The sequence below is a fragment of the Pan paniscus genome, chromosome 1, assembly GCF_029289425.2.
Source record: "Pan paniscus chromosome 1, NHGRI_mPanPan1-v2.0_pri, whole genome shotgun sequence".
In the NCBI taxonomy this organism is placed as follows: domain Eukaryota; kingdom Metazoa; phylum Chordata; class Mammalia; order Primates; family Hominidae; genus Pan; species Pan paniscus.
The window spans coordinates 159,574,723-159,587,185 of record NC_073249.2 but is presented as its reverse complement, the minus strand read 5'-3'; the positions used below and the strand labels follow the sequence as shown (position 1 = coordinate 159,587,185).

Genomic DNA, 12,463 nt, shown 5'->3' with positions numbered 1-12,463 from the left:
AAAGCAGGTAAAGTGGGTCTTTGTCATTTGCTCTTTTTTTTTTTTTCTGAGATGGAGTCTCGCTGTCGCCCAGGCTGGAGTGCAGTGGCGCGATCTAGGCTCACTGCAGGCTCCGTCCCCTGGGTTCACGCCATTCTCCTGCCTCAGCCTCCTGAGTAGCTGGGACTGCAGGCGCCCGCCACCTCGCCCAGCTAATTTTTTGTATTTTTAGTAGAGACGGGGTTTCGCCGTGTTAGCCAGGATGGTCTCGATCTCCTGACCTCGTGATCCACCTGCCTCGGCCTCCCAAAGTGCTGGGATTACCGGCGTGAGCCACCGCGCCCAGCCGTCATTTGCTTTTTTAAAAAAGAAAATAAATGCAAATGTGTTTGGTGCAAATAAATAAACAAATAAAAACTAAGTTTGACCACTGAACACAATACATAATCCAGGACTGACTCCTATGCTGAGGGTGAATGTGATGGGAGATTCTCTCTCAGGGATACTATTGAGGCATTCAACAAAATTTTAATATGGATTATAGATTATAAAAAGAAATTCTGTATCAATGTGAAATTTTCTGCATTTGATATCTCTGCTATGGATATTTTAAAACATTTTTATTAATATGAAAACAGTGAAATATTACAGCAAAAGGGCCATTATATATTCAAGCAACCTCTCTCTTGGATGGTTTAAGGAAAAAATTATATCTCTAAACAGAGAGAGTGAGAGAGAGAATAAAACAAATGTGGTCAGGCGTGGTGGCTCATGCCTGTAATCCCAGCACTTTGGGAGGCCAAGATGGGAGGATCGCCTCAAGCGATCCAGGAGTTCAAGACCAGCCTGTTCAATATAGCAAGACCTTGTCTCTATTTAAAAGAAAAGAAAATGTGGCAAAATGTTAAAAATAGCTAATCTGGTAAAAAGTATAGGAGAATTCTTTGTATGTATTGTTTTCACAGTTTTTCTGGAAGTTTAAATTATTATTACAAAAGATAAGGTTCATTAGAAAGACCGCTAGGCTTAGACTCAGGAGTCCTGGTTTTGGGTTCAGATTTCCCATTATCCATCTGAGTGACATTTGTCATTTCACAGAATTTCTCTGGACCACGCCCTCTTCTGTAAAATACAAAAGTTATTTGTTTTAACTGTGGATTGGCATTCCATTATAGAAACAAATAGCACACTCATTCCTCTAAACTGAGTGGTTTCTATTTCTTCCCTGTTACGAGCAGTGCTGCAGTGAACGGCTGTATTCATTGTTCTGTGTGCTCACGTGCAGGTGTGTCCTAGGGCCAGCCACGTTGATCCATGTGGGTAAACTAAAAAATGTAACATCGAGTGAAAAAAAGCACACTGAAAATACATTAAATATGATTCAATTTATGTAAATTTTCAGACACTAACATACATCATAAAAGTACAAAAACATACATCAGATTGATATATGCCAACATCACCTTAGAGCTTACCTCTGGGCAGAAAGGGAGAAAGAAGGAAGGAGTAGAGTGGGCTGTAGTTACATCTATGTTTTTTCTTCTTGAGAGAGTGAGAGATTGATCTATGGTAAGGGTGGGTTCAGCTAACGACTCTTGGTGTCTTCCAGCGCTAATTTATAATTAAGTTAGATTTGTAACCTTAAAATACTTTATAGCCTTTACCTTGCTTGTGAGTGTGTATAGATTAAACAGAATTCAACAAGCACGTGCTAAGAAAATTCTTTACCCAGGGCATTGAGCTACCTACAGTATAGTTAGAGGGAAATAAAACATGGTTTGGAATGCTTTGAGGGAAAGAGGACTCTGATGTGGTATTAAAGATAAGGTTGGTTAATCATTTCCTTGAGATAATGGCACATAAGCTACAATTAAAGGAGAAACTGGACATATGAGGGAGGGAGGACTTTGTTAGCGCTATACTTTTAGGCATATATTCCTTATGTGAATATTTATTCTTAGCATTGTTGGCTCAGTGAATGGCCTAGGAAAGTTACATTTCAGAAGGAAACATGTTATTACACATGGGAATCGATTGGTCCTCCATGAGTACCTACAATTGAATTCTATGTATTAAAACAGCAGAAAAACACATACAAATAGAAAATATTTTTAATCAAGGACTAGTATCCAAAGCAAAACAAAGTGGAAATTTGGTAATTATCCTGTGAATTTCTGCAACTTAACAACCAAACTGGATAATTTGAGCAAGGAGTTCATCTATTGATGTGTGCACACCCTTACAGCAAAACATATCTCTCTATCTCTGAGAGTCATCTTAGGCAATTGTGAACAGAAGGCGTTTATCCATCAGGGCTCTTTTAGTACCAAAAAACAGAAAACCTGACTCCAATGAACTTAAATGAAACTAAAAGGTCCAAGGATAGATTTTTAACTTCAAGCACACCTTGATCCAGGAGCTCAGGCAATGGCATTGTAAGGGAGCCTAAAGACCCCCTCTACCCATCTTTGGGGTTTTGGGTTTTTGATTTTTTGTTTTTGTTGATTGTTTTGTTTTGTTTTTTTGAGATGAGTTCTGGCTCTGTTGCCCAGGCTAGAGTGCAGTGGCGCGATCTCGGCTCACGGCTCTCCTCCATCTCCCGGGTTCAAGCAATTCTCCTGCCTCAGCCTCCTGAGTAGCTGGGATTACAGGCACACACCATTACGCCCAGCTAATTTTTGTATTTTTAGCGGAGACAGGGTTTTACCATGTTGGCCAGGCTGCTCTCGAATTCTTGACTTCAAGTGATCTGCCTGCCACGGCCTCCCAAAGTGCTGGGATTACAGACGTGAGCCACCGTGCCTTGCCCATCTTTGTTTTTAAGTAAAATCTTCTGCTGGGTCTAGGAGCTGTTACTGAACCAAACTTCGGTGGCACAGCAAAGCCAAACACTGACATCAGGATTTGCAGCTGGAGAAAATGAGGCATTTATTGCAGGGCACCAAGCAAGGAGAATTGGCAGCTTATGCTTAAGATCAGAACTCCCTAATGGCTTATAGGTAAGAGTTTTTAAAGATGGGGAGGCAGGCTGGGCACAGTGGCTCATGCCTGTAATCCCAGAACTTTGGAAGGCTGAGGTGGGAGGATTGTCTGACCCCAGGAGTTCAAGACCAGCCTGGGCAACATGGCAAGAATGTGTCTCTATTAAAAAAATAAATAAATAACATTTTTTAAAAAAAGATGGGAATTCAAAGGTTACAGGCAAAATCATAAATCAGTACATGGAGGTTATATATTAATTTGACCTAAAAAGGCAGGACCTCTCAAACTGGGGTGCGGGGTGGCAGTGGCCCACAGGTCATAGGTGGATTTAAAAAGATTCTCTGATTTGTGATTTGTTAGGGAAGCAAAGCTTTGTCTAAAAACTTGACATTAGCAGGAAGAAATGTTGAGCTCTGGCCTGTGGGCAGGACTTCCTTCAGGACCCTCAGGAAGAAATTTAGGACAAAGGATGGTGATCAGAGTTCAGTCCTCAGTGTTCCCTTATCTGAGGTCTATGTGCCAGCAGATGACATTTTCCATTGGGTAGCGGTCCAGGTTTCTGAAAAACAACTTGGGGACGGAGATGTTATCTTTAGTTTCTACATGGAGCCAAACATTTTGGGACTTTAACTTTCCTGGCTATTGTTTTAAGCTGTTATTACCTTCTTGCTTATCAGGTTGCTCATGTACTTCTCAAGGCTAGCTGGGTGCCTGGAATTTCCCTTGAAGGAACTCAAGACTTTCCTTTATTTCCATGTTTGAAGGAAGTCCCCAGGAGGCCCCTAAAAGGGTTCCCTGCTCCATCTCAACCAAATTGATACAAGATAGATTAATAGGACAAAAGCATACAGGTTTTATTAATTTTACATATACATGGGGATCCTCACAAGAGAGGGAAGACCCAAAGAAATGGCCAAAGCAGAAAGCTTTTATACCTTTCAGGCGAAGAATGATACATTTTGTGAAGAAATGACAAGACTGGGTCTGGGCTAGGGGCAGTAAATTCTAGGGTAATCACTAAGAGATATATGGAGGGCTGTAAGGCTAGTGAAAGAGGAGGATTATTTTAGTAAGCTTATTTATTCGGATCCATTGCAGCATCACTTCTCAGTCATGGCTAATAAGGGTTATCTTCTCATGCTGGAACAGGCAAGGCAGCTCTTTCTTTCTTTCTTTCTTCTTTCTTCCTTTCTTTCTTTCTTTCTTTCTTTCTTTCTCTCTTTCTCTCTTTCTCTTTCTTTCTTTCTTTCCTTTAAGTTCTGGGATACATGTGCAGAATGTGCAGGTTTGTTGCATAGGTATACACGTGCCATGGTGGTTTGCTGCACCTATCAACCCATCATCTAGGTTTTAAGCCCCACATGCATTAGGTATTTGTCCTAATGTTCTCCCTCCCCTTGTCCTCCACCCCCTGACAGGCCCCTGTCAGGGGATGTTCCCCTCCCTATGTCCATGTGTTCTCATTGTTTACCTCCCACTTTTGAGTGAGAACATGCGGTGTTTGGTTTTCTGTTCTTGTGTTAGTTTGCTGAGAATGATGGCTTCCAGCTTCATCCATGTCCCTGCAAAGGACATGAGCTCATTCTTTTTTATACCTGCACCTTCCTTTCTTTTTTTAAGAGATGAGGTGTCACTTTGTTACTCAGGCTGGAGTGGAGTGGTGTGATCATAGCTCACTGCAGCCTTGAACTCCTGGGCTCAAGCAATCCTCCTGCCTCAGCCTCCTGAGTAGCAGGTGTGCACCTTCACGCCTGGCTTGAAGGCAGCTTTCTCACAGGAATTTTTATGGCTTGCTATAGGTAAGAAAGGGCAGTTCAGATGGTGCTTTCTGAAGCTGCTGCTTCTCAAGTGCTTTCAGCTAGAAATAAAGTGCAAGCTGAGCATTTTGGAGCATTATATCCTTAACCTCTTCAGCATCAAGACTGTTTCTCCCCATTTCTTGTCTTGTCTTTCTGCAATGTTGGCATCATTTCTAGGCTTACACATATACCTCCAGACTCAGGTCATCCTTACTGTTACAGTCCTGGAAAAACAAGACAGCCTCAGCTCAGTAGTTCCCATACAAATTTCAATGTTTAGATTGTTTGGCATAACTGGAGTCATGCTTATCCCTGAACTAAATAATCATTGTTGCCAGGAAATATGGTATTCTCATTGGCCAGGTCAAGTCACATGCTCACCAGAGAGGTGATGGGGAACTAGCTCCACTCTTGCGCGTATTGGGGAGGAGATATTCTCAGTCAACACTTCTCAAACTTGAATGTGCCTTCAAATTGCCAGGGGAGCTTTTAAAATGCAGGTTTTTCCTAGCACTTTGGGATGCCAAGGTGGGCACATTACTTGAGCTCAGGAGTTTGAGACCAGCCTTGCCAATATGGTGAAACCCTGTGTCTTCTAAAAATAAAAAAATTAGCCGAGCGTGTTGGTGTGCGCTTGTAGTCCCAGCTACTAGGTAGGCTGAGACAGGAGAATCGCTTGAACCTGGGAGGTGGGGGTTGCCGTGAGCTTAGATCGCACCGCTGCACTCCAGCCTGGGTGGCAGAGCGAGACCCTGTCTCAAAAAAATAAGTTAATTAATTAATTAAATAAAATAAAAAATAAAATGCAGATTCTGATTCAGCTGTTCTGTAATAGGCCCAGAGAGGCTGCGTTTCCAACAGCCCTTTTCAGATCAGACTCCCAAGGTGCATACTAATCTGCTACGTATTACGAGTGTAGTTAGTTGAAGTCACTACGGTAGTAGTAGCAGTCGTAGTAGCACAGTAGTTAGTTTGCACTAGGCCCCTAATATGAGGGTCCTAGTGCAAAACGAGAATGTGGGGCCCATCAGTCAACAATTATTAAGAATTTAAAAAAAGTGATAACAAAGCATTTAACCAAACACAGAGCTATTCTACTCTTGGAGCGTGTGCAGCTTCACATGCCCATGGAGCCAGCCTTGATTGTAGCCTTATGTTTTGACGAGTTTGAGTTGGAACCAGAACAGGATTGCTGTAAACAGTAGGGGAGAGGCAGAGGCAGAACCTGTGGTCCTTCTCTGCTCTCCTCCAAACAGATTTGGCCTCATCTTTGAATGAATGTTGAACATTTGAAAACCAACCACCTTTCTGCAGGAGCACTAGTTATCCGCCTGTTTGTGGAGCCCATATATCTCAATCCAGTTCTCGTCAGGAGATCCATGAAATGCTGACCTTTTATTCTTAATTGCCACTGACTTTGCCTCCATATTAGGCTAGATGTTCTTGCTCTGTGTCTCCAAAGGCCTTTACACTTTCACAACCATAACCCTTCGCATGTATTATTTCCATTAACTAGTTTGGTCGTCTGTCTTTCCTCCTGGACTATAAGCTCAAGGAGGGGTAGAGACAGTGTCTGTCTTGTTTATCTTTGTGGCCCATTTCTTTAGTATGGTGCCTGGAGTAACGCTTCAAATATACATTAACTGAGTTGACAATTAGAGTAATAGTTAACATATCTGGCATTGTCAGATGTTTTAATTTTAGCCATTTTGGTGGGTGAGAAGTGGTATCCTATTGTGGTTTTAATTTGCATTTCCCAGATGACTAATAAGGTTGAGCACCATCTCATGCATTTATTGACCTTTTGAATACCCGCTGTATTCGTGTGCTAGGGTTGTCATAACAAGGTACAACCGACTGGGTGACTCAAACATCAGAAATTTACTTTCTCACAATTGTGGAGGCTAGAAGTCTAGAAGATTAAGGTGTTGGCAGGTTTGCTTTCTTCTGAGGGCTCTCTCCTTGACGTGTAGAGGACTGTGTTCTCCCTGTGTCTTCACACGGTCTTCCCCCATTTGTGTGTGTCCTAATCTTCCCTTTATAAGGACAGCAGTCATATTGAATTGGGGCCCACCCCCTGACCTCATTTTAACTTAATTACTTCTTTAAAGGCACTATCTCCAAATGCAGTCACATTCTGAGGTACTGGAGTTGGGGCTTCAACATATGAACCTGGGGGGATACCATTCAGCTCATAACATCTTTTTTGTATGAGTGTCTCTTCAAGTCTCTTGTCCATTTTTCTTTTGAGTTATCTGCTGATAGAAACTCTTGATATCTCTTTGACTCGAGCCTTTTCTTCAAGCCCTCTGCTGTTGGTTACATGGGTTACAACTATCTCCATCCATTCTTCTAATGATATCTTCCAATAAATTGAAGTCCCTAATTTTAATATAGTCCAATTTGTCAATGTTTCCCTTTACGACTAGCGCTTTGCTTCCTCCAAAGTAGTGAGACATTCTCTATGTCTCTTCAAAACTTTTGTTTGTTTTACATTTTATATTTAGACATATGATCCACCTGAAATTTCTTTTTATGTATGGTGTAAGGAAGAGTTCAATATATATTTTTCGAAACATATATTTAATTGATCCAGCACCATTGATTGAAAAAAAAACCATATTTTCCTCTCTGCTCTTGCATTGGATCTATAAGTTATTCCGCAGAAAAATTGGTATTTTGATAACATTAAGTCTTTAAGTCTATGGTTTTATTATCATGAATTCTGCTTAGGACTTCTTGATATTTATCTTTCTTAAATCTGTGGCTTGATAACTTTTGTCATTTTGGAAAACTCTCAGAGATCATCTCTTCAAGTATTTCTTCTGCTATATTCTTTTTCTTCTCTCTGTGCAATCCAGTTACATGTATGCTAGACCTTTTTATTCTGTCTCATATGTCTCTTAGATCTTTTTGTCTTTCCCTGCTTCAGTCTGCATATTTTGTTCTGGCCTATATTCCAATGTACTTATTTTCTTTTCAGCTGCATCAGTTCTTGCTTTGTAATTGTATTTTTTCAGTCCTAGAATTTCCATTTGATTAATTTTTATAGTTTTCACTTCTCTGCCAAACTTTTCCATTTTGTTATTTAATTTCTTAAACATTAACTTCTTAATTTAATTTGTTTAGTTTTATGAGAACTAAAATGCTCATTAAAATACACATTTAAAAATTCCAATATTTATATCTCCCATGGCTCTTTCCAGTTAGGGGTCAATTATATATTATTTTTGTAGGCCTAATTATTTCTTAACTCACCTCTAAACATTTGTATCTGAAAAATTATAAGAGCAATTTGAGGCTTTGGAAAATGTTCTCTTCCTCCACTGAAGATTAACATTTGCTTCTGGCAGCAAGTTTGGCCAGAAGTAGGTCATCTTAATGCAATCTGGGATTAAAATAATCCAAAGCTAGGCCTCAGTTCTTGTGAAGTCTGTTCTCATTCACATTTATTCCTGAGATGATGCCCTTCAGGATCCCCGCTGAATGCCTGAAGTGTCTACCAGGGAAACTTTTCTAGCTTTGTCTTTTTTTTCCTCCACTTTTTTTTTGTCCCTACAGCTCACAGGACACCTCATGGAGCTCCTCAGCCACCAGCCACTTTGTCGGGTTCCTCTAAGGGGAAAGAGAGTCCAAATACCAGGCTCACATATCTAGGTTTTCTTTTTCTTCCAAGACTTGGTCCTTCAAATTCTGTCTTCCCTGGTCTCTTGTCAATTAGGTTTGGATGGGAAAATATATAACTAGAATTGGTTTCTTAGAAGCTGACTTTCTGAGATGGTTCTATTGTCAGGTCTGTTGAGTTGTGCTCAGGTGTCTGTCTCTTGGTTGCCTCCTGGTACTGCCTGAACAAAGAGCATCATCACCAATCCTTGTGTGATGGTTACTACTGAGTGTCAACTTGATTGGATTAAAGGATACAAAGTATTAATCCTGGGTGTGTCTGTGAGGGTGTTGCCAAAAGATATTAACATTTGAGTCAATGGGCTGGGGAAGGCAGATCCACCCTTAATTTGCCTTAGCTTCCAGCGAATATAAAGCAGGCAGAAAAATGTGAAAAAGAGACAATGGGCCTAGCCTCCCAGCCTACATCTTTCTCCCCTGCTGGACGCTACCTGCCCTCAAACGTCAAACTCCAAGTTCTTCAGTTTTGGGACTCAGACTGGCTCTCTTTGCTCCTCAGCTTGCAGACAGCCTATTGTGGGACATTGTGATAGTGTAAGTTAATACTTAATAAACTCATATATATATGTATGTGTACATCACACGCACACACATAAACATATCCTATTAGTTCTGTCCCTCTAAAAGAACCCTGACTAATACAGATTTTGGTACCAGGAATGGTTCTAGAGGAACAGAATATTAAGGATGGAGTTCTTTAGTTGGTTTTGGGGTTTCTGGAGTTGGCTGCTTAATATGATGAGACCCCAAAATGCTAGGGACTGTACTTCCAATAGTATAGATAACACTGATAGTCCTTGGCATGAACTCTTTAGAGAGTTTTGCAAAATAAATGCATTTGATGCTCCTAATTCACCGCTCATGAGAGGCAAGGAGTTTAGTGACTCTATACATAGTAACTTTGATCATATGTGGAGAACCAAGGAACATAATGAAGCCGGTTGGTTGCTCCTAAACTCAGTGGACAAAGTGATTAAAGAAAATGATGAAATCGGGGATTCTGTCTCCTGGCTTCAGAAGCAGATACTGAGCCTCAAATCTGCTAAGATTTCCCTGAGTGAGAGTCTTGTCTCCTGTAGAGAAAGAGCTGAAATTGTGGAAAAACAGACACGCGCTCTTATTGTGTGAGTGGCTGACCTGCAGTGAAAGATGCGTGCACAGCCTCACCAGGTGTCTACTGTTAAAGAGAGGGCATTGATTGGAAAAGAATGGGACCCTGCAACTTGGAATGGGGACGTGTGGGAGGACCCTGATGAAGCTGAGGACACTGAGTTTGTAAACTCTGATGAACTTTTTTGCCAGAAGGAACAGCTTCCCAATCCCCAGTAGTGGCAACATCCCCCCCTGGACCCACACTGCCATCAGCCTTTCCACCTTTGTCTGAGGAGATAAACCCTGTGCTGCCTGAGGCAACAGTGATGGCCTCCCCTGAGGCAGTTGCCAGGCAAGGTAATGCTGATTTTCCTCAGAAGTCACCCTCATCACCTCTGTTTGCTTCTAGACTTACAACTAGATGAAAGTCCTGGCGGGCCCCTAGAGGTGAGGTTGAGAGTGTGACCCATGAGGAGGTGTACTACACTTGAAAAAAACTGTGAGTTTTCTAATTAATATAAACAGCAATCTGGAGAACAGGCATGGGAATGGATATTAAGGGTATGAGATAATGTTGGAAGGAACATAGAGTAGGATCAGGCTGAATTTATTGATTTGGGCCCACTAAGTAGGGACTCTGCATCTAATGTTGCAGCTCAGGGAGTTAAAAAAAGGTTCTAATAGTTTATTTGCTTGGTTAGCTGAAATATGGATTAAAATATGGCCCACTGTGAGCGAGCTGGAAATGCCTGATCTCTCTTGATTTAATGGAGAAGAAGGGATCCAAAGGCTTAGGGAGATTGGGACAGTGGAGTGGATTAGTCACTTTAGACCTTTCATCCCAGCTGGGAGGATCCAGAAGATATACCCTTAACTAATGCCTTGTGAAATAGATTTGCAAGGGCGGCACCTGCATCTTTGAAGAGTCCTGTAATCGCTCTTCTCTGTATGTCAGATCTAATAGTGGGAACTACAAAATTTAAATACAATGGGAATGATCAGATCACAAGGTGGCAGGGGCCAAGTAGCAGCACTCGACTGTCAAAGGCAAGGTGGATGTAGCTCCTGTAATGGACAGCAGAGGCAAAGCAGAAATCAGAATAGTCTGACTCATGTAGAACTCTGGCATTGGCTAATTAATCATGGTGTTCCTAGAAGTGAAATTGACAGGAAGCCTACTGCATTCCTACTTAAAGTACACAAACAGAAAACTTTTAGGTCAAATGGACAAAAGACTAATTTGAATTATAAAAACAGAGAGTCACAGCCCCTCAATCAATTTCCAGACTTGAGCCAGTTTACAGACTTAGAACCCCTTGAATGAAGGGGAGCCGCATCCCCTTGGAGAAGGACCCCACTACATTACCGACAATTTATTCAGTGAATTTTTCTCCCATCCTTCCCCAAGGAGACAGCTGACTTTTTACCAGGGTAACTGTGCACTGGAGAAAGGGAAATGATCAGACATATCAGAGACTACTTGTCACTGGCTCTGAGCTGATGTTGATTCCAGGGGATCCAAAATGTCACTGTGGTCCTCCAGTTAAAGTAGGGGCTTATGGAGGTCAGGTAATTAATGGGCTTTGGCCGAAACTGAACGTTTGACTATGGGTCATCAGGTCACCATGCGACCTGAACTGCCTGTCATGAACTGGGTGCTTTCTGACCCATCTAGCCATAAAGTGGGTCACACACAGTAGCATTCCATCATGAAATGGAAGTGGTATACACGTGATCAGGCTCAAGCAGTTCCTGAAGGCACAAGTAAGTTACATGAGGAAGTGGCTCAAATGTCCATGATCTCCACTCCTGCCACCCTGCCTTTTCTCCCCCAGCCTGCACTGATGGCCTCATGGGGAGTTCTCTATGATCAGTTGACAGACGAAGAGAAGACTAGGACCTGGTTCACAGATGGTTCTGCACAATATGCAGGCACCACCCAAAAGTGGACCTGAAGCACTATAGCCCCTTTCTAGGACATCCATGAAGAACGGCAGTGAAGGAAAATCTTCCCAGTGGGCAGAACTTCGAGCAGTGCACCTGCTTGTGCACTTCACATGGAAGGAGAAATGGCTAGATGTGAAATTATATACTGATTCATGGGCTATAGCCAATGGTTTGGCTGGATGGTCAGGAACTTGAAAGAAGCATGATTGGAAAATTGGTGACAAAGAAATTTGGGGAAGAGGTATGTGGATGGACCTCTCTGAGGGGTCAAAAACTGTGAAGATATTTGTATTCTGTGTGAATGCTCACCAATGGGTGACCTCAGTGGAGGAGGAGTTTAATAATCAAGTGGATAGGATGACCCATTCTGTGGACACCACTCAGCCTCTTTCCCCAGCAACCCCTTTCATCTCCCAATGGGCCCATGAACAAAGTGGCCATGGTGGCAGGGATGGAGGTTTCGCATGGGCTCAGCAACATGGACTTCCACTCACCAAAGCTAACCTGGCTATGGCCACTGCTGAGTGCCCAATTTGCCAGCAGCAGAGACCAACACTGAGCCCTCGATATGGCACCATTTCTTGGGGTGATCAGCCAGCTACCTGGTGGCAGGTTGATTATATTGGACCTCTTCCGTCATGCAAAGGGCAGAGGTTTGTCCTCACTGGTAGACACTTACTCTGGGTATGGGTTTGCCTATCCTGCATGCAATACTTCTGTCAAGACTACCATCCATGGACTCATGGAATGCCTCATCCACCATCATGGTATTCCACACAGCATTGCCTCTGACCAAGGGATTCACTTTAGGGGTAAAGAAGTGTGGCAGTGGGCTCATGCTCATGAAATTCACTGGTCTTACCATGTTCCCCATCATCCTGAAGAAGCTGGATTGATATAATGGTGGAATGGCCTATTGAAGTCACAATTACAGTGCCAACTAGATGACAATACTTTGCAGGGCTGGGGCAAAGTTCTCC

General features: G+C 42.3%; 1 protein-coding gene across 2 annotated transcripts in view; it reads left to right on the top strand.

The window, feature by feature from the left end:
• The window catches only part of IL23R (interleukin 23 receptor), a 166,076-nt gene that overhangs the window by 140,691 nt on the left and 12,922 nt on the right, over nucleotides 1–12,463 (top strand). The window lies entirely within an intron of this gene.